The sequence below is a fragment of the Macaca fascicularis genome, chromosome 1, assembly GCF_037993035.2.
Source record: "Macaca fascicularis isolate 582-1 chromosome 1, T2T-MFA8v1.1".
NCBI lineage: Eukaryota > Metazoa > Chordata > Mammalia > Primates > Cercopithecidae > Macaca > Macaca fascicularis.
This window is the reverse complement of record NC_088375.1, coordinates 231,976,271-231,993,299: the sequence shown is the minus strand read 5'-3', so window position 1 is coordinate 231,993,299 and position 17,029 is coordinate 231,976,271. Positions and strand designations below refer to the sequence as shown.

The window sequence follows — 17,029 nt, the reverse complement described above, 5'->3', positions numbered from 1 at the left end:
TGAGGCTGGGGCTGCTGTGTCTGTGAGCCGGGGGTGGGAGGGAGCTGCCTGGGTAGGGGCATTTGTACATCTGGGTAGAGATAACCTCTGTGGCCATCTCAGGGGTGGGCTGGGCCTGGCTGCCTGGACTCCTGGGGTTAGGCTCCCCTGCTCCCAGCCTCCCAGCACCCCAGCACACCAGCCTCCCAGCCTCCCAGCCTTCCAGGGCCCCAGCCTCCCAACCTCCCAGCTTCCCAGCTTCCTAGCCTCCCAACCTCCTAGCCTCTCAGCCTCCCAGCCTCCCAGTCTCCCAGTGTCCCGGCCTCCCAGCCTCCCAGGCTCCCAGCCTCCCAGCCTCCCGGCCTCCCAGCCTCCCAGGCTCCCAGCGCCCCAGCAGAGCCACTGTTTCAATGTACATCATTGTTTGTGGGCAGGACGTGCCTCCAACCAGGGCTTCCTGAGACCTCGGTTTTCCTGACACATTTATTACCGCCACAGGGACTCATTTTCCGAGTGACCAACACTGACCCAGCCAGTCTACTCCCCATCGTCTGTGTCCACAACTACAAGGACGGCTCCACCCCCAGGCCCAGGATCTGTGGCCGCACTGGACACTACCAGGCCCTGCCCAGCATCTTCCTGAAGATCTGCCCCGGAACCACCCTGTGCTCCATTCCCCTGTGGCCGGCCCTGCGGACCCCACCCAGCACCTCTGCGGTCAGACACGACTTTCCTGGCTCAGGTGATGCTGGTGTGGGACCTTCTGTGCTGTGGGCTGAGGATGGGGGTGGGGGAAGGAGAGGGTGAGGAGGGGTGGGGAGGGGGAAGGAGAGGGCTCTGGGTATAGAATTTCCGGTTCCAACTCATCCCCCTTTAGGCTGTTTCCCAGATGAGACCCATTGTCCACCCTCACACCCGGCCAGTGCATCCCCCACTCAGGAGCCTGTCACCCCACGATCTCACACTCCCACAAATGCCCACGCCATGCTTGGGGCCACACTAGGTGGCCCGTCAAATGTGCACCCCTGTGGTGGGTGCAGCTCTGGGCCAGAGGAAGCGTGTGGGCAGCACCTCCCCTAACCTGCCACTCCAGCCCCAGCTTGGAGAGGACAGTGCTGAGGGCAGAGCAGTGGTCACACAGGGGGTGACTTGGGGTCACCTTGGGATGTGCCTGCCACTCCCAGGAGCACCCCCAGACATCAAGCTTTGGGAAATGATGCTAGGATCTGGGAGGCAGCCGCCAGCGCTGTGTTAGTGGGGAGCGTGGTTACAGGGTGGGGGCAGGACTGGAAGTGGCCATGGGATGGACACAGAAGGCCGCCCTGGCTCCCAGGGCCCCGAGGACATAGCAGGAACTTCATCTTTATGGGTGGGGGACGGTGACTTGGGGCCTTGATTCAGGTACTGGGGCCCCTTCTGTCCCTGTCACTGTCCCTGTCCCTGTCCCTGCCCTGAGGACTGTCGGGGTCAATCCTGGCTGAGTGTGGACATTGCTAGTTCAGCAGACACCCTGAGGGCTGAGGCCAGGTAGGCCGTTGGGGCTCAGGGGAACAGGTGATGGGAGGACCAGGAAGGGGTGGCCGGGGGCTGAGGAAGGTGGGGAAGTGGGAGCCCCAAAGCCAAGGGTGGGGGCTGAGCTTTGGGGACCTGGGGCCTGTGTCCCATGCTTGGTGAGGGTGACCAAGCAGCAGACAGAGAATGGCCTGGAGATTTTGGAGGGAGGCCCCCGGCCCTGCATCGAAGTTCCAGGCAGGAGCATTTCCTGGTGGGGCATTTCTGGGCAGGGCAGTTCTGGGGTGGAGGGAGGTGGAGGGAGGTGGAGGGAGGTGGAGGGAGGTGGAGGGACGTGGAGGGTGGCGGAGGGAGGTGGAGGGATGTGGGGGGAGGTGGGGGGAAGTGGAGTTGGGTGGAGGGGGGTAGAGGAGGGTGGGGAGACCCTGTGTGTGAGGGGATGGGAGGCACCTGGGCCTGGGGGATGAGGAGCCCATGGCAGGGGCTGGAGGGGCACCGGCCCCCGTTCTGCAGACCCGCTCCACTCCAGAGGGTCCCTAAGCCCCAGTCTCTTCTCTCTGCCTCCACCCTCTGGCCAGCACATGTGGCTCTGGGCACAGTGACCCCTCACACTGGGGAGTGCTTCCCACACTTGTACGAGCCAGAGGGCGCCTGTGATGGAAGTCAGGACCCCAGCGCACCTGCTGCCCTGGAAGGGAGCTGTCTGACACAAGATGGGTCAGGGCCCGGGGCTGGGGTCCTGGCTTCCTGCCTGTGGGTCCCACGGGAAGGGCAGGCTGAACCCACGGGGGGCTGGGGCAGAGGATGGCTATGGTGAGGTTGCTGCCTGGCATCTGAAATGTGTTGTCACCAGCAAAGACCAGATGGATGGCCCACCCTGGAGGACGCAGACTGAGCAGGTGGCCCCACCCACCCTCACTCCCCTGTCTCCCTTCTGGAGCCTTGAGGCTGAGGGGCCTGTCACCGTCCCCCCCCCCGAGCCTCATCCTCCCAGGGGTGTGGATGAGTTTCCTGTTGATGCTGCAACAAAGACAAGCCTGTGGCTTAAAATAACACGTACTGATTTATCGTGGCTTAAAATAACACACATTGAGTTATTGTGGCTTAAAATAACACACATTGAGTTGTTGCGGCTTAAAACAATACACATTGATTCTCTCATGGTCTGGGGGCTGGAAGCCTAAAATCCAGGTGTTCAGGGCCAGGCTCCCTGGGAAGGCTCTGGGAGAGGATACTCCCGCCTTTTCCAGGCCCTGGGAGCTTTAGGCAGCTCTTGGCTGTGGCCGCCTCTCTCCCACCTCTTCCTCCACCATCACTGGGCTGTCTTCCCTCTGTGGGGGTCTCTGTGCCTGTTTTCTTCTTATAAGGACACCAGTCACACTAGTAGGGCCCACCCTACTCAGACACAACCTCATCTGAACCAATGATGTCTGCAATGACCCAGCTTCCAGGTAAGGCCGCATCCCCAGGTCCTGAGGGTTAGGACTCCAACACATCTTTTGGGGACATTATTCAACCCCCAAACCCCCATGGGGCACACCCCTGGCCTAGGCGGCCTCCACGTGGGTGCCAAGGTATCCCCCAACCCCCTCCACAAAGGGGAAGCCGCAGGAGGCAGGGCTGTGGAGGCAGAGAGTGCCTGAGGAGGCTCACGGGCCCCGCCCTGGGGCCAGACAGGAGGCAGGGTCCCCAGGGCTGGGTGCCGGTGCCCTCACGCCCCGGGGCATCTGTGGAGAGGGTGAGCCTCCGTAAGAGCGAGTTCTCCCTCTTCTCCCACTGGAGTGACCAGATTAAGCCAAGGAAAGTGCAGGCACCCAGTTAAACGTGAGCTTCAGATCAACAAGGACTCCTATTCGGGGTAAGGATGTTCTAGATCCTGCGCGGGGCGTACTCAGCCCGAGGAAGTGGTTCCTGTGGCTCCAGGTTCTCTGGTGCCTGCACCCTCTGTTTCATTGGCAATGCTGCTTGGATCCCCGGTGACTCCGTTCTGGCCACTGTGTGTCCACTCAGGGGTGAGAGAAGCTGGGGCCCAGGATGAGGGCCCCTGGTGGCTACGGCTCTGCACCCCTTCCCGGGAGGGTCAGGGAGGGTCAGGGGGCAGCAGCTGCGTTTCCTTTCTGCTCCAGAGCTGGGAAGTGGGTTCCAGAGAAGGGTCTGGTGGTGTCGGGCCAGGCCCTGGGGGCTGGGAGGTTCTGCACCTGGCCCAGTGGCCTCAGGGGCTCAGAACCAAAGCCAGCCAGGGTCCCCGCCCCTGCATGGTCTCAGCCCTGGCAGCCGTTTGCAAGTGGCTTTTCCTATAGACCTAGGACTTTGGGTGGGGAATGCCTCTCCCCACCACACGGCTTAAAGCAAGAAGTGAGGAGGGAAAGGCTGGGCAGTGCAGAGGGCCCCGGGATGGCTGTCAAGCCAGCAGAGGGCAGGCCTGGCGGGGGTCACTTGTCTGGTGGACCTGTGAGCTGGCCCGGGCCCCCCTCCCTGGGCCACCAGCTGCCCTGGCTCAGAGGCCAAGCCTGGGTGGGGCGGGGCGCAGCCCACCCACCAGCCAGCCCAGTGGGGCCTCAGAGCAGGCGCCATAAAAACGCCTCGGCCGTTGCCGAGGGGACCTGAGCCGAGGTGTGTTCCTGAAGCCATTGCATTTGATCCATGGAGCCCAGAACGTCTCCGGGAGAGAAATATGGAAGCAATTATTGTGAGGGCCGTCGTTTGAGTAATTCCCAGAGAGACACCAGGGCCGGCGCTCGCGAAGCCTGGTGCACGGCGCCCTAATGAAGCAATTAAGGCAGGGATCCTCCGACTTTGATCTTGATGGGGTAATTTTTACAAAAACATCACGGAGTGATAGATACCCATAACTCAGAGTCCTTAATTGTACTTAATTTGTTTGGAATACGAATGTGCATTTAATTAAACCCCAGCTCGGCCCGCATGCTTCAAGCAGGGCTGTCAAGGAAAATTAAGACCCAGTTTGCTTTCAAAGTTACTGGTTTTTATCAGGCAAGGACAGCGGTCTTCGAACAGAAGGTTATGGATAATTAGGCCGAGAGCTGCAGCCCAAGAAAGTGGAGAGACGGCACCGCTCCAGGAGCGGGTGGGGAGGGGACCCCTCGGGGCAGGCGGGCAGCAGGGCCCTGTCCCATGCAGACCCCAGGCTCAAGGAATGGGGGCTTGGCCGGAGGTGGACATGTCCACATCCGCATCTGCCCACACAAGGGCTGCAGGGGTCCCGCCCGCAGAGTCCCCTCGCTGGGGAGCTGCTCCTCTGCCCTAATGGTCTCTGATGAATTTTGGCCACAGGGACACACATGAGACATGGATCTTCACTCTGGAAGGGCGGGAACAGTCCAGCCCATGCTTCTGTTAAAGAGGGGAAACTGAGGCACAGAGGGAGGGGCTGGCCTTGCCCCTGGTCACTCAGGAAGTGCCTGTGCAGAGCGACGGCCTCCCTGTCCAGCAGCTTTGCTGCCTGGCCCTTATCAGTTCTCATCTGTGGGATGTCATCTGCTCCGCCTGGGTGTGTAGGCCCCGGCCATCAGCAGGTCCCTGGGGGAGTGTTGGGGGCACAGGGGGCTCCAGCCAGCGATCTTGAACATCTCCCCGGGCCGAGGGGCAGAGGAGAGGGGAGAGGACGCAGCCAACCCCATCCCACCCCGCCCCACGCACTCCACCCCGCCCCGCGCACTCCACCCCGCCCCGCGCACTCCACCCCGCCCCGCCCACTCCACCCCGCCCCGCCCACTCCACTCCACTCCACTCCACCCTGCTCCAGGGCCTGGACTCCTGGAGACAGTGTGGTTTGCCTCAGGACCTGGAGGGTAAGGGTCCCCAGCCTGTCAGGGAACCCCAGGCCTGTCCTTGGGAGAGCAATCTTCTGTGGGGCAGTGGTTGAGGGGCCAGTTTCATGCAGGAGACAGCAGGAGAACCTCTCCTTTCTCATCTGAGAGTTACAGCTCACAGACACACAGACAAGTACCTACATATGCATGCACGTGACATGTGACACACATGACATGTGTACACATGCAGATATACACACATGCACAGATGCATACAAAACATACATACCACACACGCCAGCAGACATGCACACATACATACACATGCCACATCCACACATGTGCACAGGTACACCCACACACAGATGCACTGACATGACCCATGGACACACAAGCACAAACCCACACATGCATGCCCACACAATATACATGACACACATGTGCACACACATGCACACACCTGCATGCACATGTGCACACGTTTGCACATGATGTACCTGCATGTACGCATGTGCACCTCCATGCGCCTGAGGACCTCATGGGCCCAGCGGTCGTTCACTCTTCTGGTCTGGCGTGGCCTGGGTGCCAGCCTGACCTTGATGGCTCTCTCTCCACACTGTCCACCACCCAGAGACCCCTCCTGTGACCCAGGCCGGCCCTGTTGCAAGGAGGCTTGCTGCAGTGGGAGTCTCCATGATGAAGTCACTGTGGCAAGGCCTGGGCTGGGTGGCCGGGACCTGCCCAACTCTGACTTTCCCACCCTGGGCAGCGAGGACCCCTTCGTGCTACCCCCCCGGCTCTCGGTGGTCTGCGGCCCAGCAGGAGACTCCAGCCCCGCCATGCCCTGGGTCTCGGCCCTGTGCTGGGCATGGGAAGGCGCGGTTCCCAGCCATGGAGTGGTGGCCCCTCGGTCCCAGGCTAGCCTGGCCCTGGCAGGGCCTGTGAATCCAGCCCCAGCGGCTGCTCCACCCTGAGCTTGCCTGGGCCTTGGCTCATACCCGGTGCCACACAGGGCCAACTTCTCTTTTCTCAAAGACACCCTTATGAGGAGTACAACCCATGGGTTTGCCAATATCTGCCCCTTTCAGGTGTCAGGAGGTTCAAAACTTGCTCAGGGGACCCAGGTAGCAACAGGACAGATCGCTACATCTCAGGACCCCGGGGCCCCAGCCAGGGTTGTTTTCAGGAGATGCGGCCTCTGTGGAAGGGACCTTCTTTCTAGAGGGGGTCCAGGCCTCCCCAGGTCAAAGGTCCTGGCTTGGCTGGAGGTGTCTCTGCTGCTTTGCCTGGTGGGGAGGGCCCCAGCTTGAGTGTGCCACCCTCCGGAGGGCATCTCGTCCGAGTGAGTGCTGGGTGAGTGACGTGGGTGCTGTCCTCACAGGGCTGCTTCCTTTACACGTGTGCCGGCTGCCTTGAGATGCTGGCTCCCAAGACCTAATCTTGGCCAGCCGGGGTGGCAAATGTTCCTTCTCTGTGCTCCTGCAGCTGCCTCCGCACCCTGACTTCCTTCCTGAGGCGCCTGGGCACCAGCTGTGAGGGCACACATGGCGAAGAATGTTGGAGCCACACCTGGTGACTTGCAGACAGACTGAAAACTGCAGAGTGTGGCGGTGCCGCTGGCCTTCCTGGGCTGCGCTCAGCCTGGCATGGCTGCAGTGAGGATGTCCTGGAGCCGCCGCCACCGAGTACCACGGGTGTGGGGCTTTGAACCGCAGACGTTTATTCCCTCACGGCTCTGGAGGCTGGAGGTCTGAGACCAAGGCAAGAGCAGGGCTAGTTCCTTCCAGAGGCTCAGAGGGCAAATCCACCCAGGCCTCTGCCACCCGTGGCTGTGTGGCACACTCCTCGCTGCTCCTCCGCTCCCGGGAGCGCTGCCCAGGCTCTGGCTGCAGCTTCATGGGGCATCTCTCTGCCTGTGTGTCTGTGTCCACACCCTCCCTTTGTGTGACGACACCCCTCATGGTGGACGAGGGTCCCCTCACTCCAGTGGGCCCCTCACCTCCATTGTTCTGTCAAAGGAACGTTTATTCCCAAGTCAGGTCACCCTCCGAGGTCCTGGGCTGAGATCTGCAACTTATGAATTTTGTGGGACACAGTTCAGCCCACATGAGTCCTCCGTAGGCTGAGGGAGCTGATGTGTTGGGGGCGAGGGGCTGGGGCTGTGGCTGGCATGGGGTCACCGCTGCATCCTGCTTAGTGATGGACAGTTCTGCCTCGGCAGGCATCATTTTGGCTCCTGACTGCAATGTCTGGGGAAATCTGGCTGCTTCTGGCAGGCACTTGCCATGGCCTGTCGGTGCCCCACAGAGCTGCTGTCTGTGTGGCCTCTCGAGTCCCCAGAACTCTGACCTGGCCAGGGTCCAGCAGGAGCACTGGTCACACTGAGTGTTTCCACAGAGGGACTTGATGAAGGCGTCGGGTTCAGGAGCCGTGGCTGTCTGCAGGGCACAAGAGCACCTGAGGGTAGCCCAGGGCTGGTGAGTGAGGGAAGCTGGGAGCAGTCTGGGGCCATAGGTTCCAGACACTCAGAGGAGAGCCCCACAGCACAGGGGTCCCCCTTCAGAGCTGGGGTGCTGCTAGGGAGGGCACAGTGGGACCAGCTCAATGGGGTCCCCAGAGAGGCTGGAGGCCAGAACCAGCTGCAGCCGCCAGGACTGAGTGCCACCGCTTGGTGAAGAGCTGGCAGGGGCGGCCAGGCCAAGTCCTCCTCAGCACTTGCTTCCCAGCTGGCCCAGGGCCCATGGGCAGAACCCGACAGGAAGCCAGCGGGCAAGGGAGAAAGAGTCTGTTGGGTCCTTGCCCACATCTCAAAGTGCGGCAGGGCAGGCTGGGAGATGAGGGGCCCCAGCAAAATGCTGGGCACAGTCACCCTTCAGGGAGCCTGCATCAGTGCACGCCCGTTACATGCATGGCAGTTTCCAGACAGTGACAGCGGTGGCCTGGGGATGCTGCTGCTGGACAAGGTTGGCCTGTTGTGAAAAGAAACACACGCCACCCTCCGGTAAAAGGAGGAGAAGCCCCACAGCCATGAGAGCCACTGCCTGGTCACAGGTGTGGAATGTGTCTCGGGTAGGGTGAGCTGCTCTTCCAGGTCAGTGTGAGATCATCTGGCTGTTCTGTAGCACATACAATACATTGTCAAGCTGACCACTGCTAACCGTCCATTTATGAAACAATAATGGGAGAGAGAAGGGGAGGAAGAAGGGAATTGGCACACACACATGCACACATACATGCACACATGTACACACATTACACATGCACACATGCACACACATGCACACACACATGCACACACCTACACACATTACACATGCACACATGCACACACGTACATGCATGCACACACAATTACACATGCACACACATTACACACACACAACATGCAAACACACATGCACTCATGTGCACATGTACACACATATGCACACATGCACCTACATGAACACACATGTACACAATACACATGCACACAGACGTACAAACATGCACACACCTACACACATTGCACATGCACACATGCACACACATGCACACATGCACTCACACACACATTACACACGCACACACATGCACACACGTACATGCATGCACATACACACATTACACATGCACACACATGTACACACCACATGCAAACACACATGCACTCATGTGCACATGTACACACATATGCACACATGCTACACGAACATACATGTACACAATACACATGCACACAGACGTACAAACATGCACACACCTACACACATTACACATGCACACACATGCACACATGCACTCACATTACACATGCACACATATGCACACATTACACATGCACACACATACATGCATGCACACACATACACATTACACATGCACACACATGCACACATACACACATGCACACACATGCAAACACATGCACTCATGCACACATCTACACACATTACACATGTGTGCACACACGTACACGCACACACCTGTGTATGTACGCATGTGCATGTTTCTATGTGGTCTCGGTTTCTGCAGCTGGTCATGTGCTGCAGTGCATATTTATGGGAACATATTTCTTTTACCCACATTCTCTGTTTCATTTGCCCTCTCTCAGCCTCTCATCTGGTCAAGGTTTGCTCCCTGTTGGGGGAAACTGAGTTACTGTCACCAAAGGGGCTGAGTCCTCAGTGGCCCTGCTCATTCCTTTACTTCTATGTTTTGGTGGCTGCAGCCTATTAATTCTCACAATTCCACATGGCAGTACCCAGAGGCGCCTGGAGATGCCCTGGGCTGCTGCTTGTTCTCCTCTACAGCAGCATCCCAGGGTCCCCTCAGCAGGGGCTTTGTCACCTTGGCTGGCACAGGAGCTTGTGGCTTACCTGTGGATTTGGAGCACACAGAGTCCAGCAGCTCAGTGCCCACACTGACTTCCAGCTCTGCGGACCTGCTGTTGTGTCACCAGGGGAAGCGTTCTGCTGAGGACCAAGGCATCTAAACCAGCAGAGGCCAACGTCCTAGGGACAGGAAATCAGTGTTCCAGGAGTGAGTCTGCAGGTGTGAGTGAAAGGAGCTCCTTCTGCATCCAACCAATGTTGGAACCTGGGTATGTTGGGACCTGGGTATGTTGGGACATGGGTATGTTGGGACCTGGGTATGTTGGCTGCAGAATGGCACCATGGCTTGTTTAAAACATAAATTGCACCTGAAGATAGAAGCCCAGCCTTTCAGGGAGTGCTTGTCCAATGGGCATCATAACTAGGTCTTCACTAGGCCAGCAGAGGGGTGGGGAATGCCGTGGACCAAAGATTTGCAAGGGCGCCTGCCAGCCATTGCCGAGAGGCTCTGTGAGTTGACTTCCATGGCCGGAAACAGTACGGAGCTGAGTGCCTCGATGGCAAGAGAGGCAAGAGGCAGGTGCGCGGGGTGGAGCCATTGGAGCAGGGAGGCAAGTCTAGCCCAGAGAGGACTCCCCGAAGCCCCCTCCACGGTGCCCCCATGACTTCAGGGGCCCAAGGTCATCCACCAGGCACCCGTGAGTGAGTGGCACAAAGTCCAGGAAAAGCTGCCGCCAGGGGCCCCAGTGGTGGTTTCTGCTTGGGCACGTGCGGTATGCGGGTCCCACGACTGTGCTGGTCGCCCGGCTCACCTTGTCCAGGAGAGACCGTGTCGCTGAGCTGTGCGCGGTCTCTAGAGTATGGGCTGCCACCACAAAGCACCACAAACCAGGTGGCTTAGAACTGACTGCAGAAATGTCTCTGGTCTGGAAGCCAGAAGTGCAAAATCAAGGTATGGGCAGGGCCGTCTCCCTCCAAAGACCCTCCCTGTCCCCGGTGGCTCCTCGTCGGCTTCTTTGGCCTGTGGCTGCCTCACCCGACCTCAGCCTCTGTCATCACAGGACACTGTGCCCACGTGTCTATCTCCACGCAGCATTTTCCCAGTCACACTGGCTTAGAAACCACCCGGAGGGCCTCAGCTTAACTTGATTAGATCTGCAAAGACTGTATTTCCAGGCTGGTGCCATGGCTCACACCTGTAATCCCAACATTGTGGGAGGCTGAAGCGTGTGGATCATTGGAGGTCAAGAGTTTGAGACCAGCCTGACCAACAACATGAAACCGCATCTCTACTAAAAATACAAAAATTAATGGGGTGTGGTAGTGGGTGCCTGTAATCCCAGCTACTCAGGAGGCTGAGGCAGGAGAATCCCTTGAACCCAGGAGGCAGAGATTGCAGTGAGCTGAGATTGCATCATTGCACGCCAGCCTGGCCAACAGAGCAAGAGTCCATTCCCCACTGCAAAAAAAAAAAAAAAAAAAAAAAAAGACCCTATTTCCAAATAAGGTCCCGTTCACAGGTACTGGGAGTTGGGGCATGAACATATCTTTCTGGGGTCACAACTCAACCCATGACAAACCCCATCCCTGCCATCCTGGCCACTTTGGGTGGGACCTCTGAGCAAGCATGGGGTAGCAGGCCCCAGAGAGAGGACAAGGGACCTCCCCAGAGTGTGGCTCTGCCTGGATTCCGACAGCATCCCCTGCAGCGGATGGCCTCAGTGCCCTCTTGTCTGCCATCCCCGTGCCCCCTCAAAGGGCCATCCGCACACCCTGCCCTCAGCCTCCCTGTCTACCATCCTCCAGTCCCCCTCTTTCCAGGCCCCACTTGTGCCGGGGCCATCAGCAGGTCTCCTGAGCTGGGAGATGTATATCTCCACCTCTGCCTGTTTCTCCATCGGGACAACGTGGACAACAGACCGTGGCTGGGAGCTTCACCTCCTCCATCGCTTCCCTCCCGCTGCCTTCTCAGGACTCTGGGTTAGAGCCGTAATTCTGCCACAGCTGACTTCCGTCAACAGAAAACAGTCAGGACCAGCTGTGAACCAAGCCCGAGTTTTTGTCTTCGGCCCAAGGTGGGCGAAGCTGTATTGCGTGGGATGAGGAGGGGGCGTATGTGAGGGGGGTGTGGGGCAGTGCCAGCCGCCTCGCCACTCCTCTTGCTTCTGCCTCCCTCAGCCCTCACGGGCCGTCCCTCGGGACCATGGGTTGCTGGCACTAGGCTCATCCTTGCGGCCTCCTGGCTCAGACAGTGCCTGGCCGACGAGGAGCCCTCAGGTTGGATGTCTTGTGGTCAGCCGTTGGGTCTGGGCTTTTCTCAGAAAGACAGCACGGGGCCTCGGGGGAGAGCACTGCTCTTGGCCCTGGGCGTCTATACCGCGTTCTCCGCCCTGTAGTTTTCTGAGGTTCCACACAGTAGCCCTATCTGCCATGAAGACCTCTGACATTGCAGAGGCCAGCGAAGCATCTCAGGGTCTGAGATCCGAGGAGGCCCCCAGATGCTGTTTCTCTTTCCGGGCTCAGGCAGCAGATGGCATGGCAACGTCAGGCCAGGGCGGCAGGACCCTCAGCCACACGCTGGGGCCCTACATTTCAAGGACATATTGGCTGGTCTCCGACGCGTGTGTGTTCTACGAAGTCAAGCAAGATGCTTGCTGCTCTCTGACCATCAGGAACAACTGATGTGATGTCATCAGCAGGGAGACCAGAGCGGTGGCCCCAGGACCTCCCGGTGAGCAAGATCCCTGTAGAGGGGTGATCAGGAGGGTGAAGCGGGCCCCGGGCAGGGCTGTGAAGATGAACCCTCACCTGTGCCAGGTGGAAGCTCATGCTCCGGGATCGCAGGAAACCACGTTCCCAGTGGCCTGTCCTGTGCCTTCTCCCAGAGGACCCACTCCCTCAGTGGAGATTCCATGGTTGGAAAAGTGTCAGCAGCTGGGTCCCCTGGGTGAAGTCAAGACTAATCCCCAGCAGTGGTTCTCAGTTGGGGTGGGGGGTGGGTGGACATTGGGCAGTGCCCAGAGACATTTATAATTGTTACATTCGGGGGATGTCACAGGCTTCCAGTAGGGGAGGGCCAGGGAAGCTGCCAACACCTTGTGAAGACCAGGTCGGCCCCACCACAAAGGGTCATCTGTCCCCAAAGTCCTAAGTGTTGAGATTGTGCAACCCTTATCCAGGGTCACTTTCTGAGATCCATCTGCCTCCCGCACAGGCCACGGTGCCAGGAATCCCGGCACCTGCCGCTCCAGGCCCAGCCTCAGCCTCACCACAGGGTGCTGTGCCTCCCTGGCTTTCCTCTCCTGGGTAGAGAGCAGCTCCAGGGGTGTCTGCTGCCTCTCCCCACCCCAACAGGCGTCATTCTGTGGGTTTGGGGCCAACGTGGGGATTCTCCCAGTGGCCAACTGTGTCCAGTCCAATCATGCATTCCGGGACTGTGGACGTGACTCAGGCCATGGAGCTCACGTGGAAGTGGACGTGACCACAGGTGTCGCTTTCCTCTGGACTGCATGGGGCTCAGGCTGCATGGGGCTCAGGGTCTCCAGGAAGCAGATCGGCACAGAGCCTGCTCCCACACGGCCCAGCTGGATCCCTGCTGTCGAGCACAGCCTGCTACAGACCCGCTTGGGGCTGGTGCAGGGGAAGTGTCCAAGTTCCTCCTTGTGAGTGTGTAGGGGACCTTCCTGAAGGCTCCAGGACCCTGGGGAGAGCGGCCTGGCTGGTGCTGAAGCTGAGTAAGTGGCTGGGACTCCTCATGGGGACGCCACAAGTGAAGCTTCTGGTGGGTAGACACCGAGGACACCTGCCCTGTAGGTCGAGCTCCACTTCACTAGGCCTTCCATCTGATTGATCCCAGAGATCCTGATCAATCAGCCATGATGAAAGCACATGCCGAGCTAAACCTCCCAATGATCATTCTGTCCCCACTGCCCACGACAGCTGACAGCTCTTGTCCTCGACTGGCCAGCAGCAGTGAAACCCCGCCCGGCCACTGCCACTCCCCAACCTGTCGTTCTCACTAGACCCAGGGGCCCACCCCAGGGAGTGTGGTCAGCTGCAAATGCCTCCACCTCGCCCCTCGCCGAGATTCCCCTCCTGAGCCCTGGAGCCCTGGGAGTTGCCAGATACTGCGAGGTCCATGCAGGGGTGATATAAGGTGCAGGATCCCGAGACGCGGGGATATCCGGACAACCCTGGAGGCCCTAAATTCCATCACAAGTGTCCTCATCAGAGAGTTGCAGAGGAGACGTGACCACACCCTGTGGAGACGGCCATGTGGGACAGGGTGGGGATTGGAAGATGCTGGTCTTGGAGACCGGAGCGAGGCAGCCACAAACCCAGGAACGTCGGTGGACCCCGGAAGCCGGGAGAGGCTGGGAAGGATTCCATACTGGAGCCTCCAGAGGAAGCGCCCTCATTTCTGCCCAGTGAGGCTAACTTTGGACTTCGTGCTTTCGAAGGGATCGAAAGGGACCCGGGCAGTGGACTCTCCCCTGGCAAGCGAGCCGCGGAGAGGCGCAGGAGGTGCAGACTTTCATTCCTGTGTCCCCGCCCCAAGGTCCAAGGCCCTGGCCCTTCCGGAAGGACGCCCGACGTCCCCCGAAGAGCCTTGACACGTGAGGGACCTCCGCTTTGCGCTTCGTCGTCGGCTTAATTACATGCAGGTTCGTTTTCGGTGAAGTCATCCCCGAGGCTAAAAGGAATGAGATTATTTCAGGGCCACCACCGTAGGTCTCTGCTTTGACTGTAGCTGGAGCGAGTCACGCCTCCCTGCGAGTTCTAGGGGCAGCGGAAGTCGGCCGGCCCTGTTCTCTGCAGCTGCCATTGCAAAATACAGTCCTGGTCAAGGGCAGCCCCCACGGGGTCCCCAAGGAACTTACTTCGAAGGAAACTCAATCACGATCCACACAGTGACAGTCCTGTTGACTGTGATGTCCCTGCATGGCTCCGACAGCCAGTGTCCGGTTTTCCTTGGTAGAAAGCGCAGCGCTGTTTCCAGGGTAACAGCAGCCTCCACCGTCCCGGAATTCCCGCTGCGATGGCTGGTTCTGGGGACTGTTCCCAGGATGAGTATCAGCCAACGTCCAGCCAGGGACTGGAACCCCCCTGGGTGCTTCCACAGAGGGAGTCCAACCCCAGAACGGCTGCCTGGGCCTTGGAGGGCGAAGGCAGGAAGCAGCCTCCACTCAGGGCTGGGAGGGTGGTGGAGGTGAGGTTGCCCAGGTCCAGAGGCTCAGGGAGGGGCTGCAGGGTGGAGATGCAGACAGAGGGGGGGGCATCGTGAGGATAGTGCGGACACCCAGGGAGGCAGAGGAGATGGCCTCGCCCCCGCCTCCTGTCCACACTGTCCAGAGAGAGAGGGGTGGGCACAGATGCCGAGGCCCTGCCCACCCCACACCCTGGCCACCTGGCCTTGGTGCCTGCAGTGCCTCATGCTCCTGATAAGCAGTGAAGGGGATGCCCTGGGGAGGGAGGGCTGAGCTCCCAGGGCACACTCGGGACTTCCAGGTGCTGTGAGGATGAGGTCAGTTACACCCGCACGTGCATGGGGGAAGCTCTTCTGTTTGTTCACAGGTGGAAACGCCACAGATCCCTCGTTGGGAAGTCAGGCTGGCAGTGAGCTGTGCTTTGGCCCTAAAAGGACTCAGCATCTCCCTGTGGCTGGCTGGGGACACATAGGGGCAGGAGTCTCCATGCTGGACCAGCTCGTTTCCAAGCCGTTATCCCTGATCAGAGCCTTGGGGACCAAGAAGGGGCATCCATGTCGGGGCTCTGTTAACAGAACTCCCAGCATCCTCCACCCCTCCCGTCCTCCTTCCCTCCCTCCCGTCCTCCTTCCCTCCCTCCCATCCTTCCTTCCTTGCTCCTTCCTTTCTCCCTCTGTCAGGTCAGGAGGTGGCCGGGGCCTGTGGCTTTCTCACCTGTACGATGGGAGGTGGGTGGCGCCGGGCAATGCCCATCTTCCCCTCTGGTGGCCGATGTCGAGGACCCCTTGACAGGCCCTGAGTGCTCCCGGGAGGGTCTGGTTTTCTGACAAGTCAGCCACGGCCCTGGCTGGGCAGGAATATTCAGCCCACGACGGTGGGAAACAGGGCAGCCCCGCCTGGCCAGCCGGGAGTGTCCACTTGGGATTTGATGCAAGCCAGGGCTGCAGCCCACCCTGCTCCTCACCCACTGGCCAGGCACCCGTAAGCTCCACACCAAGGGCAGGTGGGCGGGCAGGTGGGTGCAGGGCTGTGGAAGCTAGTGAGTGCCAGGCCTGCTCCTCGGTGCCTCAGACCCGCGGGCCTCCAGCTGCACCTGGCCCCGCGTCCCTGGGACGCTGACCTCGGGGCTTCTCTCTGCAGTTTCGCCCTCACAGATCAGCAGTGTTGGAGGGTTGGGTTTACCCCTCACCTCCTTTCCCACTCAGATGCAGGAGGGCTGGGCTGACGCCTCCCAGGAAGGCCCAGCTCCCCACGGAGGGTGGCTCTCCTCTGTGGCCACTGGGGACCCTCTGTGCTCCAGCCCTCCAGGCCCAGTGGTCAGGACATCGTAAGGAATGCTGTGGCTGGGGCTTCGAGAACCCTGTCCCCCACCAGCTCCTCTGCCCCTCCTGCACCTCTGCACAAGGTGCTGCTTCCCCTCCAGGGCTGTGGCTCCTCACGGGGGGTTTGCAGATGTATCCAGGGCCCAGCTGACCTGCCAGGGCCAGTGCTCTTTCCTCCTGATGGCAGCTCCCTGACAAGGTGTGGAGGAGGCTGCCCCCAGTGCCCACAGAGGACTTTCAACAGGGCAGGGCAGGGCAGTGCCACCTGCCTGGCGCTGGGCACCCCCACCTTCCTGGGAGCCGTGGTGCTGGAGAATGAGGACACTCCTGCCTCTGAAAAGCCGTGGCCCTGAACCCACAGCAGGAATGGGAGCGCCTGACTCAGATGCTGTCTGCCGTCTGCTCCTGGGGCAAACTCCCCCTCCCTGAGAGGCTTACCTGGCTGTGGGGAGGGAGGGGCCCAGCTGTGTGTGTACGTTTATCTCTGCAGACGGGCTCTCCTGGGCGACAGCCCCCTCGCACTGTAATTCTGGAGATTTTCCTCGCGTGTCATTTTTAATAGATGTGATTATGGTTTGGAGTCTGATATTCTGGTAATTATCTTCCTGGGCTTAATCCCCGTGCCCTCATAATGCCATTAGGGACTCGACATGGGAGTCTTAAAACAGTGATTATTTATCGTGCGTGCCTTCAGCTCAGAGCAATCCCGACCGCGTTCCGCTGCTTCCGGGAGCGAGGGTGGGGCTCTCGGCGCTCAGGCGGCCTCTTCGCGGCAGCTTTGCTAACTACTGCTTGTGCTTTGATGTGCGGCCAAGATGGAATCAGGGGTCAGACCTCAGCTCTGAGAGCTGCAGCCTCCAGTCCCAGCTGCCCGGGGACGGAGCTGCGTCCAGCCAGGCCTTGTCCCCAGTCCCCAGGGCCGC

General features: G+C 59.7%; 1 long non-coding RNA gene across 2 annotated transcripts; it reads left to right on the top strand.

Annotated features, from left to right (window-relative positions):
• Nucleotides 1–5,186: 5,186 nt before the first annotated feature.
• LOC123570500 (uncharacterized) lies at nt 5,187–15,190 on the top strand. Of its 2 annotated transcripts, XR_006694711.2 has the most exons (4): nt 5,187–11,652; nt 12,101–12,308; nt 12,792–14,241; nt 14,328–15,190. It is a non-coding gene; the product is annotated as an uncharacterized lncRNA (long non-coding RNA). The 2 variants fall into 2 exon arrangements; XR_006694710.2 differs by having other exon boundaries at nt 12,792–15,190.
• Nucleotides 15,191–17,029: the final 1,839 nt, after the last annotated feature.